The sequence below is a fragment of the Musca vetustissima genome, unplaced genomic scaffold, assembly GCF_032173495.1.
Source record: "Musca vetustissima isolate MV318-11 ecotype Yass unplaced genomic scaffold, APGP_CSIRO_Mvet_v1 utg704, whole genome shotgun sequence".
In the NCBI taxonomy this organism is placed as follows: Eukaryota; Metazoa; Arthropoda; class Insecta; order Diptera; family Muscidae; genus Musca; species Musca vetustissima.
The window spans coordinates 1433909-1452273 of record NW_026876336.1 but is presented as its reverse complement, the minus strand read 5'-3'; the positions used below and the strand labels follow the sequence as shown (position 1 = coordinate 1452273).

Genomic DNA, 18365 nt, shown 5'->3' with positions numbered 1-18365 from the left:
TGCACTTTTTTGCGAAGAAATTTTTTTTTAATATTTCCTTATCTTGAGAGAGGTTTTCTGCATAGACATAATTTCGAAAGCTGAAAAATCTTGCTAATAAACAATTTATTAGGTGTAAATTACAACACATTCAAATAGTTTTGGTCCAAGCGGCCAGCTGCAAATAAAAATTCGAGGTGCATGTTGGGCAAAAAAAAAAAAAAAAGAAAAAATACACACAATGATATTCAATATACTTTTATTTTTTTTTTTAATATTTTTTGGAATAAGAAATACTTGATTTGAAATTATAAAGTATCTGTACTGATGTATCTCTCAAAGTACTAGACTGAGGTATCTCTCAAAGTACTGCATTATATATATATATATATATATAGGTTTGATCTAATCTGATCAATTCATTATGCAAATAAAATGTGTAATATTCGTCGTCGGGTACACTTTCCGAGACTCCAATCGTATTTACTGTCAATAGTGATTTAATTACCACGGTTGTGGGTATATACACTTGTTTTCCCTTATGAGTTGACTACGAGCCACCCTAATATACCATGTCGTGACTATTTTGCACGTTCATTTGGTTTCAATTTTTTCATTCCTTAAACAAAGGATTATTATTATTTTTTTTTTTGTTTTCAATTATTAAATTGTCCCGATTATTACATAATTATATGGAATACGGTATTACATTGTCGCAAATGCATTTCAAGCAATACCCAAACAAGGGGTTTACACTAAATCAGGTTAACATCCTCAGTTTATAGTCACAAGCATTTTAATAGAAATCCTCGAACTCATAAAAAATCGTCTGCTTTAGTTCACTAATGAAATAATGACGCCACATATCCTAGTGTACATCATCAAATGCAAATAATCAATTTATGTAAATTTTTTATTCGTTTAATTATTTTTTATTTTGATATTCATCAACCAGGTGCTACAATGGGCGATGATTTCTTAGAAATCGTTACATTCAATGATCCGCATTCGAAAGCCACTGGGGAGTTCAACTGCTTCTGCTTCGTTGAAGTGTAAATTTTTTTGGGCGACAGAATTAGGGGAAGTAAAAACAAAAATAAAGTAATTGTCGCATCATAAACAATAATTCCTATAATTGCAAAGGGTGTCCTTGGAAGGAGTGTTGAAATGTGGACTTGTGGAAAATAATGAACATTAATAACAAATTTTAGTTCCTATACAACTAAAATCCAACATAATTGTCCTTTTGAATCAAATCCCTAGGATCATGGATAAGCCGGGAGCAATTAGGTGTAAACGACAGAAATTAATAATATAAGTTGTCTAAATATTACCTTTAATCGTAAAATCCTACATCGCCTGGAATCCTTGTTCCATATTTTTGGACCCTAATGTGGTTCCCCCAATTACTTAACGATCTACATCATCCAAAACATTAGATCCAGTCCATGTTGAAAATCCATCCATTTTCATTGAGTCCATAACTACGTTCTGCAGTTTTATAGAGAGTAGAGATACGATGTGACAATCGGTGTTTCGAATGGTGGATCTAGGACCAATAATTTTAGGGTATTACTATGTCCTCTGTAGTGAGACACAGGCAATTCCAAGAAAGAAGTTCGACTTTGTGTTTATGCAGGGGGATGAATGAAGATGGCATATTACAATTGATTTCCCTTCCCAGTCGCCACAAGTGTGACCAGAGTATTTTTCTATATAGATGAGATGCTTCTTGGATATTTCTCTACAAAACATATGATAAAATAAGAAATATAAAAAATATCGTCATATTTTCTCTTTCGACCCTTTATACTGACCATTAATACACAGAAAACGCCGCTCAAATATATCGCAAGCATGCAACAAATGCTACGCTACTTCCAGCCATAAACAAACAAACAAGGCATTCGTGGGATGCATTCGATATTCTTTGACGGCACACCACACTAGCCAATATTGGCAAAAAGAAAAACACAACAACAACAAGCTTCAATGCGGCTGTGACATTTCATGTCATTTCACATTTGTTGAAGTTGTTGTTATTGGTCTGGTCAGGCCTGCCCCCAGACGACATTGTTATTATTTGTTCAACAATTTGGCATAGAGGTTGTGGCCAACACCACATAAAAATTAACTGATTACAAAGCATTTGACTACTGAGGGCCCACAGGACATTTCGATGCGAATTCATAAAGCAAAAACAATAAAAAACAACAATAACAACAGTAAGAAAAATAACCCTTTTCGCTAAAATATGACATGATGCCAGAAAAAATAATGAAGAAGGAGAAAAAAGGCCACAACGAAACAAAGACAAAGACACTTAATGACAAACTTCGTTTAGGCCCTCTTATTTTTGTTTTGGTTTCCTTTTTTTGCTTTGGGCCACAAAACACACGCTCTCTTTTTTACAGCCAGTGGTGATGATGATTGGTGTCCTGACTCATTATTATTGGTTTTTTTTTTAGTATTTTTGTTGCACAGTACCACACACACACACACCAAAAAACCCGAACTTAAACGTGTTATTGATCGAAACGATTAGGACAATTGTATCTTTGTCTGGATATGTGTTATAATCCCCAGTGGAAATCTTAAGACGGTGTCATTTGGACACAAGCCGCAGGCTACCACTTTCAAAAGCAAACAAGCTGTTGATTAAAAAGTTGCAAAGCTTGCGACCTCTTAAACATCTGCCATTGAAGGTGAAGTCAATTGTTGGTCGAGAATGATACACCTTGCTGCAGCTTAAAAGCTAATGTCGTCGTCCTTATTCTCAAATATGACCCACATTCGGTTTAATTGCATTAATAATTTTTTTTTTTTTTTGCATTTTATTATACTTTATTATTATGTTGTACTCCACCAGAGATCGAAGGCTAACGGTATTAGGATTATATCCCAGAATCGTTGAGAAAAAAATCATCTTTCGAAAGCATATCTTTGGAAGAGATAGATGCTATTAAAAAAACATAAACAAATCATCCTCACAGATTTCCCTATATCTCTTGAATAACTTCTATTTATCCAATAATACGTATCCGAGTAATGAATAATATAAAATGCTAATATCCTCCCATTATGGCCCCTATCAAATGAAATTCCACAAGTCCTTTGTTATCCTTTGCAAAACAAAAATATTTCCAATGTCATTCTATCAAATGTCTATTACAATTTAAATTCCTTTTGTATTTGTTTGTTTGTGTTTTTTCCATGCCACACATGGGGTCAGGGTCTTCTAAAACCGATAAATAACTCTAAATTGTTAACATTTCTGGTCATTGTCATTGTCCTTTGATAAACAAAATTTATGCTGACATTTTCCAAACGACCATCAGCGGCAGCAACAGCAGCTGGTGTCACAAAGCTAATGTTTCGATTTTGTTACTCCCAAAAAAAGACGACCTCTCCTCCGTTCTTATTTGGCATGGAGGAACTAGACGCTGATCAAACATGATACTCATACCATGTTTAACAACCGTGCAAGGTGTCGTATTCGGTCAAGTTGACTGGCCGGCCACTGTTAGAAAGTGTTCCAAACATTTTGTTAGGCCCCATGTCAAATGTCCTCCGGCTGTATGCATTGGCGATCTGCGTGATTGGGTGAGCCTGTGAGTGTGTGTGTTTGTGTGGATGTGCAACAGCGAACTTGCATTCAAATGAGTTTTAATGATGACGAGGTTGTTGGACGGACGAATGGATGGATGCTCTGGCGCTGTATTTTGGATCTTTTATGGTCGTGCATATGCACCTGCTGCCTTCTGCCGTTTGCCGATGTGTGTTCGGGTTCAGTTTTTTGATTGCATACCGTTATCACAGTTACTTCTCATTTCATTGGGGGCTTTTGTTGTATTTGCTTTGGTACGCTTCGCTGGTGGTAGTGCTTTGGTCTGGTCGATTGGTTGCTGCTCGGTTGCATCCCTATTGAATGTCTCTGCGTTTTCGTGTTGTTGCTGCAACGAAAAATCGTTTTCGGTTCTTTTTTAGGCTTGGCATTTTTGGCGTGTGCCTTGTTTTAGGGTAAAACAAAGTGCAACAGCTGCAACTATTGGTGCTATTGTTGCAGGTTTTTTTGTTTCTTGCCTTAGTTTGCTCCAATACCCTGCTCCCTGCTTGCAAGCTCCTGCATGATGAAAGCAGGCACACGAGCTATTAACAAGGTCTACGTTTATTTCGGCCACTCAAAGTCAGGATCTGTCTGCTGGGCATAGAGGGCACAGGTTTATACAATCATCATTTTTGTCGCACTTAACTCATCCTCACCTGTGTTGTGTGCTCATAATTTTGTGGTAGTGGCTGGCTGCCCAGAGATGAGGGTTCACTCAAAATGCAAACCAAAAGAAAAAATAATCGTTTTTGTTCTCTGGTGGATTCTTATGCCATTGGCGTTTAATGTTTGTGTAAATATGTTATTCGTTTATGACTTTGGGGCCTAAACACGACGCCATGCAACCAAACAACCAACCAGTCAGTCATCCAGCCATCCCGCCAACCAAACTACGTTGATGATATTTGTCAATCATTAAAATTGTTTTATATGAGGCACTATTAAGATCGTTGATGATTTCGCCAATGCGCCAGGCTGACAGCATTCTTATCATCGTTTCACTCCAAGGAGCAACTTAATCTAATTGGCGTCTTTTTTAATTGATCAGCCACAGCCAGCCTTCTAGTCATTAATTAATGAGGATCATTGGCTGGGACAAGGATTTTAATGTTCTCATTTACCGGTTAACAACAATGTTGCAAGTAAAAAAGGCGGTTGGTTGCATCGACTTGTATGAACGCATTCCAATGCCATTCAATAAAGTAATTAATAGGGAAAGGGGTGACAAAATATGGGAGAGGTGGAGAACAAGCAGAATTTCAGATGGAAAGAAAAAAATGTATGTATGTATGCTTTATTATCACATAAAGGAAAACACCTAATTATCTTCAACTCATTCATAAATATTTTCACTTGTTTTTACTCTGCTTTAGCTATCGGCCAATTGAACTTGATTTGTCAATTATCGCAATAGCCTTCAGACAAAAAAAAAAAAGAACAATAAATACAAAAAAAATAAAATCAAAAACTGAAAAACTTTACAAAAAATGGGTCTCGAATTGTGTTTTACCTTTTTCATTCATAAAAATTGTGTGTTTTGGAATTTGTTGAGATTAGATGGAGAAGGTTATCAGTGAACAGCTTGATGTACACACGAATGATCGACTGACAATTCTTTCTTTGCTGTAACCCAGTCAGCCAGCCAGCCAGTCATCCATTCAATCAAATATTTGTAACAACACAAATAGAAATGGTGTGAGTAATATATGTGTGTGCGTTTGCACGTCGTGACATATTTTGTGTAGGGAGAGTTTACATGTTAGGTAGGGATTACAACACCCAAAAAATATAGTAACCGTTTTCTCAGATAAATGGAATAGGTTTCTCTTGGGAATTCTACACAATAGTCGGGTACAAATAAAATCTCTTCGTTTTTGATTTTTTTATATAATTGTGAAGTTCTCGTAGTTACATCGGTTCGACAACTCTAGCTTCCCGCCAGAATACTGTTCAAACTCTAAAGATAGAGAATCTGGAATCAGAGGTTCCAGTCAAATATCTGACCGGTTCTGACCGAATAGTGACAAGATAGTTTAGTATTGTTCAGAATTTATAGGTTTGATTGTTTGATCTGAGTTGTAGCATCAAAGTATTTTCTCTCCCAAAGAAAAACCTAAAAAATTCCAGCATTACAACCCTAATACCCACATTTTTTAAACATTAACAGATATGTTTGGATCTAAGCTTTCTTTATGTTATTAATGTTTCCGTGTGTGTTTGTGTGCGCGTTCTAGTATCTGTGTATGTTCTTGTTTACATAAATTACATAGCATTCGTTTGACTTAGTGGCTGGCAGTCAGTCAGTCAGTCACTTCCATACAATGTTTACATGAACTACTTTTTTTCACTGTCGTCACTGGTGTTTTGTCCCATTCAGATGTTGTTGTTGTTGGTGGTGTCGGTGTTGTTGTTATTGTTGCTACGACTGGCGTTTGTAATTTACAAGTTTTGAGACATTTTTGGAATTCCATATTTTTGTTTGTTGGTTTTCTTATTCTCCTTCCATGACCCCCAACAGATGAATGTTTGCCTACATGTGTGCGTGTGTGTGTCAAATGTAAATAGGCATCACATACAGATGCTATAAACTGATTATACCACCATATGGATGGACCGGATCCCATTTAAAATTTCAATGAGTGAATGTAACTAAGAAATGCGATATTTGGAACTGGAAAGACGAAGATACTGGCGGTAGAGTCGTTAGGGGGATTATCTAAAACTTGGTTAGTTTGATTTTTTAACTGCTGACTAAAACGGGAGATTATAGTTCGATCAAAGCACCCAATTTTACATTGTTGGCAAATTGTGTTTCAAAAAATCCATATGAAATAAGAGCTTGGCTTTTATGTACTTCTATTCTTTGTTTTGAATGAATAATACATCTTATATATATAGCTTGTGAACACAAAAACACGAACAACAATATTGTTTGAAGATTAATGTAAACATCAGACAATAATTTCAGTATTATCAACTGAAATGTTGTAACATTGACAAATCTTAACGATAAACTTGGGCCAATGCAGACAACCTAGAATAAATAATTCTTACCAAAAAAATGTAAAATATTCTAAGAATTTTGTTTATTTTTATTCACATCTCCACGCATACAAACTACATTAATGTCATTAATATTAGGGTGTTTCGTTTGAAAAAACTATTTTCAAAAAGAAACAAAAAAAAAATACAAACGATTTTTTGAGATATAAAATTTATATTTAGTATTTAAAAAAATATTCCTTAAGATTTCAACACAAAAGGAAGACATGTCAAACAACTGGCAGAAATGCTTTATTCAAAATTATTCTTTAAAAATACAAATTTTTAATGTTTCTTGTATTATTCCCGCCCAGTAGTCTTCTTACATGTCACTGACTGTGTACAACAACTCATTTGCATTTGTTTGACAATGACAACAACAGCCTCATCATAATCCTTCCCAGTGTCCATATCAACCACAATTAGTCAAATTCTGATATTTCATTTAAGATAATATTCGATGACAGCTGCTGATATTGAAAAAAGGACAAAAACGTTTCGAGATAAGTTGTTAATTAACAATTTTAATCTTTCTTTGATTTTTTCTGGATACAATTTATAAAAGTTTTCTTGACAAATTAACAGGGATCATTTTGATCACGTTTTTAATAAACAAAATGAGAAAAATACTGAGCAAGAGTTGGTGGCACTTTGGTAAAAATTAAGGATTAATTTGGGGATTGTGTGACAGATTCATAAAAAATATTTCCCAGAAACCAGGAACGTTTGTAGAAAGAGAGGGAGATAATATTGCAACCTTATCTAATGTTGTTTTCGATAAAATGTTTTCCAGTACTTCGGGCAAGCCTTCAAAATTAAGACGATTTTTATGAACAAGAAAGGAAATTTAAGGACTAATTTATTCTGTGGCAAATATAGGACAAATTTTAATAATTTTTGATTTAATCTTCAGATAGCCACGGCTTCGAACACAGACAAAAACATGTATATGTCTGCCATGCTGGTGGAAGAACGTACCAGATCACACGAAGGGAGTAATCAATTGATCTATAATTTTCCGAAGTCATATTTTTATGTCAACCTCAAGAAATCATCAAAAAAATCACAAAATCGTGCGAAATATTAACTGATATAATCAGGCTAAAGATGTGACCCATAGATTCGGTCCACCCAATCTAGGGGATGTACCACTGTACAAATTTTAAAAAGTAGTAACACTTATACGATTGAAGCTTTTGATTTTATCCATTCTCTGTAGTATCGTCCAGTCCACACATGTTTAAACACCTAGATCTTGTATGAAAATGGGACCCATCGGTTCATCCTGCCTCTCCCGAACTTTTCCTACAAAGGATCAACATTAAAAAAAAACAAATGTCTTATGGAGCTGATGGAGTATTCGATCGATTTTGAACATGTCCACATTAAATCCGGGTCATCCCTTCTGGTATCTTCTCACAGAGGGTCCTCTTTTTGATAAAAAAAAACATATTTTTTAGAATATTTTATTTTTTTGTATAGAATTTCAAATTGTATTTCCAGGTGCTGCAAGTTTTTCTTTGTCGTATTCTTATACTAAAAACATAAGACGATGACAGCGAATGTCAACAATAATCCCTAATTTTATTAGGGTCATTATTATTAGTAGCAGTTTTCAATATAAATTAATTTTCAAAATAATATTCAATGTGGACCAATGTTACTACTCACCTCATAAAATAATGAAAAAGGAATCGAACCGAACCGAAGAACTAGCAGAAATGCTTCCATGTGGGATTAATATATTTATTTATGTACATGTCTGTCTGTCTCATGTATGCTTAAATTATTTTTCGTACAAAAGTTATTTCATGTTTCCAATACAAACCATAAACTATTTAACAAAGAAAATTTATTCTGTCGTTCCAGGCTCCTTCCATGTTTTTACAACATTGCTGGCTTATAAAAAAAAACTATTATTTTTTGTTAGTAATGCCATCGGTGGCGTTTTCTTAAAACAAAGAAAAAATCCGCATCGAGAAGTATGGGCGTTGTTGCTGTTAAGTTATACTTTTTTTAAGTATTTAGTTGCACCTTAACCTCTAATGTCCTTTTTATGGCTAAATAAAAAATCAATTACATAAAACAACAGGGATAAGGATCAGCCGTGTTGCCTTAAGCTAAGTTAACGGTTTGCAGGCCAATATTTATGACGCGGGAACAAAGCAAAACCTTTTTCGTTTTGTTTTAATAAATACACATTAATTTTATTTTATGTATATTATTATTAGCGGAAAACCATTAAATTGTGAAATTTTGACAGAATTTCATTAAAATATAATTATGGAGGCTCTTGTGGTCGCCTTACCCTTACTCCAAAGAACATTTCAAAGACCTGAACGAGAAAAGCAACAAATACAAATACAGGGTCGCTTAAAGGATATTAGAAACTATGTTGTTTTTTGAGGATCATCAAAAACAAACCGAAACCAAAGGCACCATCAATACAACATCCTTGTACTGTACTGCAGCGGGAAAGGCAAAGCCTGACTTACAACCCCATTAAAAAATACAAAATTGTGAAAAGCATTTGGGGATTAAACCAGTTGAACTCTAGGTAGGAATTATCCATAACCATAATATGGGTAGTATCGTTGCTGTTTCTGTGTCGTGTTGAAATAAGGATCAAAGGACAAAGCAGCATATGCTAAAAACAAACAGTTTTACGAACAAAATCCTTAACTCCGCCAACAACAACAGCAACACCAACAACTGTATTAACGAACGAACGAAAAATGTGTTTTCTTCGGCACGCGTTGAAAACATAACCGAGAACTGAGATCAAGCCAATCATGCAAGCGTTGAGTGCTTGTGTGTGTTTGTGTGTCTGTTTGAAGGACTACTCCTTCAACTTGTGGCAGAGAATAAAAATTATGGACAGGTGCAAACTATATTTTTTGGGTAATTGCCAAAAACTGCAATTTCACAATGAAGAGAGTTTTATGAGCGGGCTGAATGTCTGTCTAGCAGTCGGACAGTCATTCAGTTTGATCGTCTGGTTTGCTTTCTTATAATCTGCACTATAAATGTAATGTAGACATAAAGGCAATTTTCGGGACCACTTTGGACACAAATGGCCATGGGATCAAACCTTGATAAGGGCATCTTTATATTTTTGCTTAAGTAAGATGACATTTTTGAACACTTGTTTTTAAATCATTATCAACAGAATCGAGATTCAATCCTTTCTGTGGGTTTTCTTCCATTTTTAAGACAATTATTTATTTTAGATTATAGGTTAAGTTCTCCATAATAAATGTGGAGCTTACGTGGAAAAACTTTCGGCAAAGAATCACTTTGTGTATTAAGACCATATCAATTTCAAAACATCATTTTTTTTGTATTATAAAGGGTATTTCCAATTCGATCACACTTCCCTTCTTCCTTTTTTCATTACAATTTCAAAGAATCCTTTTTCTCTTTTGTTGGATTTTTTTTTTTTTTTTTTTGAAATTGCGTGCACTTTTATCGTTCGATTTTTTTGCGCTTTCCTTTTGAAACTGAAGCTGGCTGACTGCTTGCCGCCAAGCTAGGTGGCATTGTCGACGGCAGGATTATTAAGGTGATCGTTAATTTAACAATTCGTTTGTTTTAAAGCTCCTTTTTTATATTGACGGAAAATAAATGAATGTTTGTATTAAAGCCAAGGTAACATAAAAGGATCATCACGCTGCGACCTGTGTAGCTATAATGCTTGACATTATTGTCCTTATATCGTATTTGATCTTTACGACTTTTTTCGTTTTTGTTTCCGTGCATCCCCTGTGGTTGTTGTTAGTGTGATATTGTATGGCGAACGAAAAAAAATATATCGGAACACTTTCGAAAAGGGTGTCCCAACACTATGCTGATCATGGTGCGTAAGATCATTGACTTTTGTCAGGCGAAGTGAGTGATCCACAGAGAACAGTGTTTGGTTTAGGTAAAAAAAAATATTTAATTCTTAAAAAAATATAATAAATAAATATATTAAAGAACATATTTTTTTTAAATATATTTATTTAACAACAATATATTTATTTAATTACAAATTAACTTAAAAAATTATTTAAAAAATATTGTAATGTTTTGAATACGACAAATGCATTGAAAGCTAAACATTTTTTCATTTATTAAAAATATATTCCAAAATTATGAAAAAACTTTAAAAAATCTACTGATATAATAAATTTTTAAAATATTTATAAAATTTCAATTATTATTTAGCTAATCTCCATACAAAAATGCATCTCCTTCCTTATCCACCTTTAAGACATTTTTTCAATTTATTTTATTTTTATGATTTCTTAATTATATTGTAAGTAGTAGTTTTTTTTTTTTGACATGTCGTTTAACTTAATTATAAAAAAGTCATTATTTTCATAATGCATAATTTTGAAATGAATTAAATGGACTGTTGGCTAAATTAATGGATGGATGGCTGACTGGCTGGATAGATGGTCCGTTGGATGGATGAATTATCTAAACATAGGGAATAAAGAAATTATTTTAATAGCTGTAATTTCATAATTATGCTTAAACAAACATCCTTTTTTAAGCTAATGGCCACTGATAAGATAAATCGGCAATTAAACTGAGTGGAAAATGTGGCCCCTTTTTCGCGCCGTTCGAGTGTGAAAAAGAACACAGGAGGAGAAACAGGCAACCCGCCAACCAGCCAACCAACCAGTCGGCTAGCAACAACAAAACTTAATGCGCAATAATGGCGATCACCAATCCAGTAACAAAAGAAAAAACAAAGAAAAATATATATTAAAACAACAACAACGACAACACTAGTAAATACATTTAAAACATATCACGCAATTGCAAAAATTAAATTCTCCCCCAAATAAACAAAAGAGTAAAATAACAAAAAAATCAAAAAATTATTTCTCTCACAAAATTTTAATTCATCGAATCAAAGCCGGCAATATTAACAAAGAGGAAAGAAAAAAAAACAATATGAATATATATTCGCCACCAACACTTGCCTATTCATATACGTACACAGAATAATCATGTCACACTGCCATACACAAACACCCACTTGTAGATAAAAAGAATCATCTGGAGAGCAAATTTACTACTGATCATACACATCTGTACGTACGTAGTAAAAAGTTCGAAAGAAAAGCTTTTGTATTAAGCACAATGGACAGTTGGTAGTGGTGAGCGGTAATACACATACAAAATAGTAAGATGAGTTTGTGTGGGAGAATTTTGAGAGCTTTTCTTATCTACGATTTTAGCTAGAAGAGAATATTAAGGTGGCCAGTTAGATGTGGCAGTTACTGATTTAAAGCGATATATAGAAAAAATTTCGGTTTATTTTGAAAGAGTTTTCCATCTGTATGTCCTCAAATAAATCCGATAACGTCGGAGATTGTTTCAGTGTATAATCTATAATTTAAAGAAAATAAATATTTATTAAAATTTTAATTTTCCGAATAATAAATTAAATTAATATCTCTACACTCTCCTAGTTTATAGAAATCAAATAAACATTACCAAAGTAGAGATTTTTTTTCTAAAAGCCGTATTGAATATTTCATCTGCTATGTGTAGAATTGGAACATAAGCTTTCTGCCTTATTATTAGAAAACGGATTCCTATAAATAAATCGAGGGCATAAAGGACTTCTTGCCATATATTGGACCCTAAATTAAATAAATTGTTTAGTTATAATCTTAAAATCCTAAAGATACATGATGTTTCTTCTTTAAAATAATATTTATTTGCTACCTTTTTCATGGGAAATTTTTCGAATTTAATCAAATAATTTGTAAGACAAAAAAACTTACCATTACATACGGTCGTGGGCTTCCTATAGAAAATTTATCGGGCTTATTAGTGATATTTTTATATAAAATTTATTGGCACTTCCAATCCAGAGTTATGCTCTAGTGCATATTCTGTTCCCAATGAGCCTTCATTATTATTTCCAAGTTTCTCCTTGAATTAAAAAAAAATACTCATTAATTATTTCCACAATGACAGACAGACTGTCATAAATATGTCCAAAAATAACATTAATAATAATCCGTGTTCTATGCACATTATTTATTTCAAATTAAAATTGCAAATATATGAGAGCTCTCCCCCTATTTTGGATAATCGACGGATGTCCTTGAATAAAATGTTGTTTCTTCTGATTTTATTTTTTTAGTATGATGTGAAAACGATAATGAGTTTTTCAACACCTTCTTTATTAATTAAGCAATTTAATACAACATTAAAATCACAAGTTTTGAACTTAAAGCGACCGAACCGCATTTGGGATGGTCAGAAAAAAAAGAAAAAAACACAAAATTATGAAATGAAAACATTTTCCATTTTGAATTGCACTGCATGAATGTAGACAGCCAGTCATGCCCATGACAACAACAACAACGACAGCGGCGACAACGGCAACAATAAGCAATGAAAAATGATGATGACGACCAGGAATTAACCAATGGGCAGCAACATGCAACCGAACACTTGCATGCAACGCTGCCCAGACATTGTTGCACAAATAAAACAAAGGCAAAGCTCTTGATGAGAAAGCAATACCGAAAGCAACAACCAACCACGATGGCAACAGCAGCAGCAACAACAACAGCAATCAATTTAAATTTTGATCCCTTACCAAAGGCAAAAGCAAACAAACAAACATTGCGCCAGAACAACAACAACAGCAAAACGACAACGCAATATTAATGCAATTTATGGGTGTCCAGCAATAACAACAACATCAACAATAATAGTGAGTCGGCAACGAACGAATGGCATAACAAGGAAGGCCTATCGTCAAACGACGGCCTCACACATGAAGGTGTGTGTGAGTGTTTCCGACTATACACATTTGTAGCTCCCACCCACTGGTTACAAAGAAACATTTATGTTGCATTGGAGCCTCAAGTTGAATCTTCACAGTTCATGTTGGGTTGCATGTAGTCATTCCACACACACACATGTACATGCCGTATAGAGAGACATCACATATGCAAAAAAAGAAAATAACAAAAACAACTGATATAGTGCAAGCAGCAAGACAGTTTGGGCTGGGCAGACGATTGGATAGATGCTGGCAGACCACTTTAGTCTGTGCCTATCGTTCACAGCAGAACTATGAAACAGAAGAAATAAATAAAATAAAAAATAATCGAATGAAATCGACTGGAATTTACCTTATGACGATTTTTGACGAATCTATTTCGGAATTATTATTAATTGCATTTATGCGATAACTGAGCACACAAAAATTCCATTATTAATATAAACTTAAGCTAAATATAAAAAAAATGTATTCGCCTTGTTACGTCTAAAATATGACATATTCAGAAATACTACTATCAAACGAATCTGCAAGCTTATATTTTGAGAGAGAAAAAACAAAAAACAACTTAACCAAAAGGTGTACTGTACTGAATTTGCAACATGCAGCTTTGAAATGTTCTCCCTTTTTTAGTTCATCTCTATGCCCCAATCAAATTTCGTCATGACTATGTCTTTGAACAACCGCCACCCAATCCTATTCAAATTTAGATTGCATGTCCAAAAACGACGACCATGCCATTATCCACACATGGACTAGTAATACTCAGAGGCACTCGAAGGACAAACTAATGGCCAGGCATTGTTCTATGCAGATGCCTAGGAAATGCGATGCAAACAACAATACCACCACAATGTGGAAATGTAAAAAAATACACACACCATCCGTATCCATGTGTGCATGAGTGTGTTTCACATCTCCCATCTTGTTCATACTCCATGCAATTGAAAAGGCTAGACATATGAAAAAATATGCAAAATTTTTTTTTTTCATGCAACAGGCAGCAGTATTGCATACCACATTTTGTGGCAGGAAAAAAACTGTCTTTGAAATTAAAGCCTTTTGCAATGACCGGAAATGCTGAAAGCTGGGAAATGGCTAACAGCTTGACTATGTTTGCCTAATCCATCAACGCCATTTTTTGCAATCTATCACTAGACGAAAGCAATTGTTGTTGTATTATTCTTTGTTTTAATTAAATCTTGAAATTCAGTTTTCCATTAAAAATTTTTGAAATACAATGCAATTCTATTGTCAAATTTTAAAATTGTTTGTTGCCATATAAACGGTCCCCTTTCTTAGGGCCATAGGTAGGAATATTATTGACCTTTCTTATCGCCAGAGGTTTTCTATATATAACGTATTTTGTCATATAAGGGTCATATGTTCTCCAAAGAAAATTTATTGAAACTTCAAAGAGCCATAGATTTTATATAAAAAAATGCTAGTCTTTGCTATTGTCATAATTTTACAGTGAATTTCTAAGAGACTTAGATTTTTTTTATAGAAAATCTATTGGACCTTCTTTGGACCGGAGACTATGTACATAAAATATTTTTTCGACCAAAACTAGGGTCTACAAAAATTTTATTGACTTTTCTAAGCGTCATAAAATTTCTATAGAAATATTATCCCTTCTTAGGGTCTAAGACCCTTATTGGCCTTTCCAAAGGTCAAACAAAATTTAATGGTTCTTTCTAAATTACTACCAAATGTTTTCGACTGAAATTGGATCTTTGCAAAGACCAATTTTTTCTACAGAAAATTTAAGGGCCATGAGTTTTCTATAAAAAAAAATAGTAAAATAGTTTACCATAGCAACATTTCACTTTCTTCTATGATTATATATTGGATATTATATAAAAACCCCGAAGTGTATCTAATCTAAATCCAATTTCCATTTCTATTGACAATTAAAGGATCTTAGGTTTTCTATAAGAAAATTATTGCCCCCTCTAATTGCCCTATGTAGAACATTTATTGACTCCTTTTGAATGTGTCCAAATTTGTTTCCACAGAAAGTCATGTATTTTACACGACACGTTCAACAAAGTATTTCAATTCTTTGGCAATTGTCTTATTTAAAGCTGGAGTTAATTTATCTTGTCAACCAAAGCTAATCTTAAGCGTGACCGAAGTGAAATGACGAGGCATTTTAGTTTAGTGTGTTTATTTTTTGATCGCATCGGGCGCTCTTTAATCTATCAACATTTGCTTTTTTGGCTTTCGGAACTGTATTCCCGTCATCATAGGCGCAGCTGAAACACGCATGTCCTTTGTTAAGTCAATAGCAGGCTCCCTTTTAGCACACACACGCACAATTACCCTCAGTGGTTGTTGGCGAATACTCATTTGCTCGATTCCATCCTAGTGTCCCATTTCGAAACACACACACATACACACGAACAAACACCTTCAAAATTCTATACAAATCTAATATTTTATGAACACACACACAGACACTCTCTCACTCAAAGTGACACATGCGCTCGCAGGCATTTGATTAAGATCCTGGGATCTGTAGTTCTCTTTCGGTGGCCGATTGTTGTTGTTGTTGTTGTTGTCTGTTCTGTATCGGACATTGACTACAATTCATCATTTTGGAATTCATTTTAATAGTGTCGGGTGGATGGATTTGGTTTTTGTGTTACATATTTATTGTTATTGTTGTTGCTGTTTGGTGTGTTTTTGGCACGCGTTATCCTTTAACGAATTTAAGTGAGGAAAAAAACAGCTGCTCCTTGCATTGCTTTGTCTGGCCAAATTCAGGACATTTGCAAAAAAAGATTAAATGCGATTTTTTTTCGCTCGCCGACACACATTCAAAACATTGTGTTGGGGGGTAAGAAGAAAATGATGAACGGTGTTATTTGAAAAATTAATTAGTATTTTCGAATGATATATTTTTCATACAAAGTAATTTCACGACAAGCCAAAACATGGGACGGAAATTTGGCATGCGCAGCAATTTATTGTGTGTGCAAAAATATAAAATAACATATGTTGTAAATATTTATTTATTTTGGCCTATTGAAATAAAATATTTTTAAAAATGTTATTTTTTGAAATTCTTAAAAGAGAATTTACATCTTAAAACGGCATTTATTTGACATATATTCAAAGGAATTGACAATTGAAACCCACTGGGTTAGGGAAATCCGGTTAAATGTAAACGTACTATAAAATATTTGGTCTAATAATAAAAAACTGGTAAACTAATTAAGTTATTAAAATATCTGTAAAATATTGAAATATAACAACTCTTCTTCAAAAAAATAATTTTCATAACATTTGCATAAGAATACTCGTGGCGTAATGGACAATGCGTACTCTATCCCTTCATAGTTCTCACAAATGTAAAGCTTCAATATTTCTCGATATTCTTCAAGGATTCCAGATGCCATAGACCGGTCAAGATAAGAAATAAAAACGACCTTGAATGTGAAATGTTCTCCCAGGACTTAAACATTATCATAAATACAGCTGGGATCCCAAAAGTTCTTGTTTTGATATCCTGCCCTGAATAATATGTGAAAACAATCATAGATATCTTTAAATTTCCTACCGGTTCCGACACAAACAATGTATTGTTTATTTCTATTGAATCCAAAGAAGTCTCTTTTATAAAGAAAATAAATAATAGTTATCAAATAACAATAGAACTAGAATAGAATATAACAATACCAGAAAAAAATTATAGCTTAATGGTAAAAGGGGTAGCGCAACAACTGGCCATTGTCCACTCAGCATCGACAGGAACCGTTATGACCCATTGTTTACATAACATAAACTAGAAATAGACCATTTTCGTATAAATAAAGGCTACAAGTTTTTTAATTCCTTAAACAAGAATTTTCAAACTTTTCAAATGTTGACTTCTTTTCGTTTTGGCAGATGTTTGGTAAATCATCCTTTTTGCGTTAAAACAAATTGTTATCCTGTTTTATGAATAGGATGCTGCAGATGTTTCTTTTCTTTTCAAATGTTTTGAAGAACTGCTAGAAATTCATCCTATTTTCATTGTGCCTCTATCAGAATAGAACAAAAGCCCATTTTGTGGCTGACCATGAAACAACTTTTCACAAATTTAAAATATGAAAATAATAGGATACTTTTTCGTCTTCCGGATTTCCAGTTATGTATATAATTTTTTATTCATTTTTTATTGAAGCATAAGATTCATACGATTTTTTTATGTTTTGCATTCAGTATATTTGTATTGATGTTTTGCATTTGTTATTTCAAAAGGAAATGATAAGTTACCGGAATAAGATTAAAAAAACAATATTGTTATCTAAAAGTAGTCTGTTTCTATTCCGATTTATCTTGTTTTAATAAAATATTTTCCCTATGGTTTTCCGTGAATTTAATAAAATAATCAAGTTATTAGGAAGAATCCTTCAAAGTCCTCCAAGAAGCAAAAACAACCAACACTATAGTTTCGAAGATCCTCATCACTTAGATCCCTTGGATTTTTCTTAGGGATATTCTAACGCTTAAAAAAAGAATTTTCTACCAAGTAACCAATTAACACAACTCATTAAGAATATCAGTGGTACCTATTCTAACCTCTTACAACGCCCTTGTAAACAAATCTATTTTAAATTTTATTTATTAGACTTAATTATTTTGAAAACAGAAAAAAACAACGTTTCTCAATCAATTTTATTTGGGCCGACACCTGTTGGCTATTGAATGAATTAAATGCTTAATCTAAGCTTGTTTATTTTTTATTTCACATTTAAAAGTTTTCCCATGAGCACGTCTTTATTCCCTTTATGTGTCTTCTAGAGAATTACCAATACATATTTGATTATTTTAATATGGTTGGCAATACATCTCCTCTGTTTTTTCAATGATTGGCAATTTAGCTGAACACTCTTATCACAGACACACACACACGCTCTTTAGATGTGGCAATACCCTTTCTAAATAATG

At 33.5% G+C, this 18365-nt stretch overlaps 1 protein-coding gene across 2 annotated transcripts in view; it reads right to left on the bottom strand.

Moving 5' to 3' along the window:
* LOC133338861 (insulin-like growth factor 2 mRNA-binding protein 1) overlaps positions 1–18365 on the bottom strand; it is a 123539-nt gene that overhangs the window by 51762 nt on the left and 53412 nt on the right. The window lies entirely within an intron of this gene.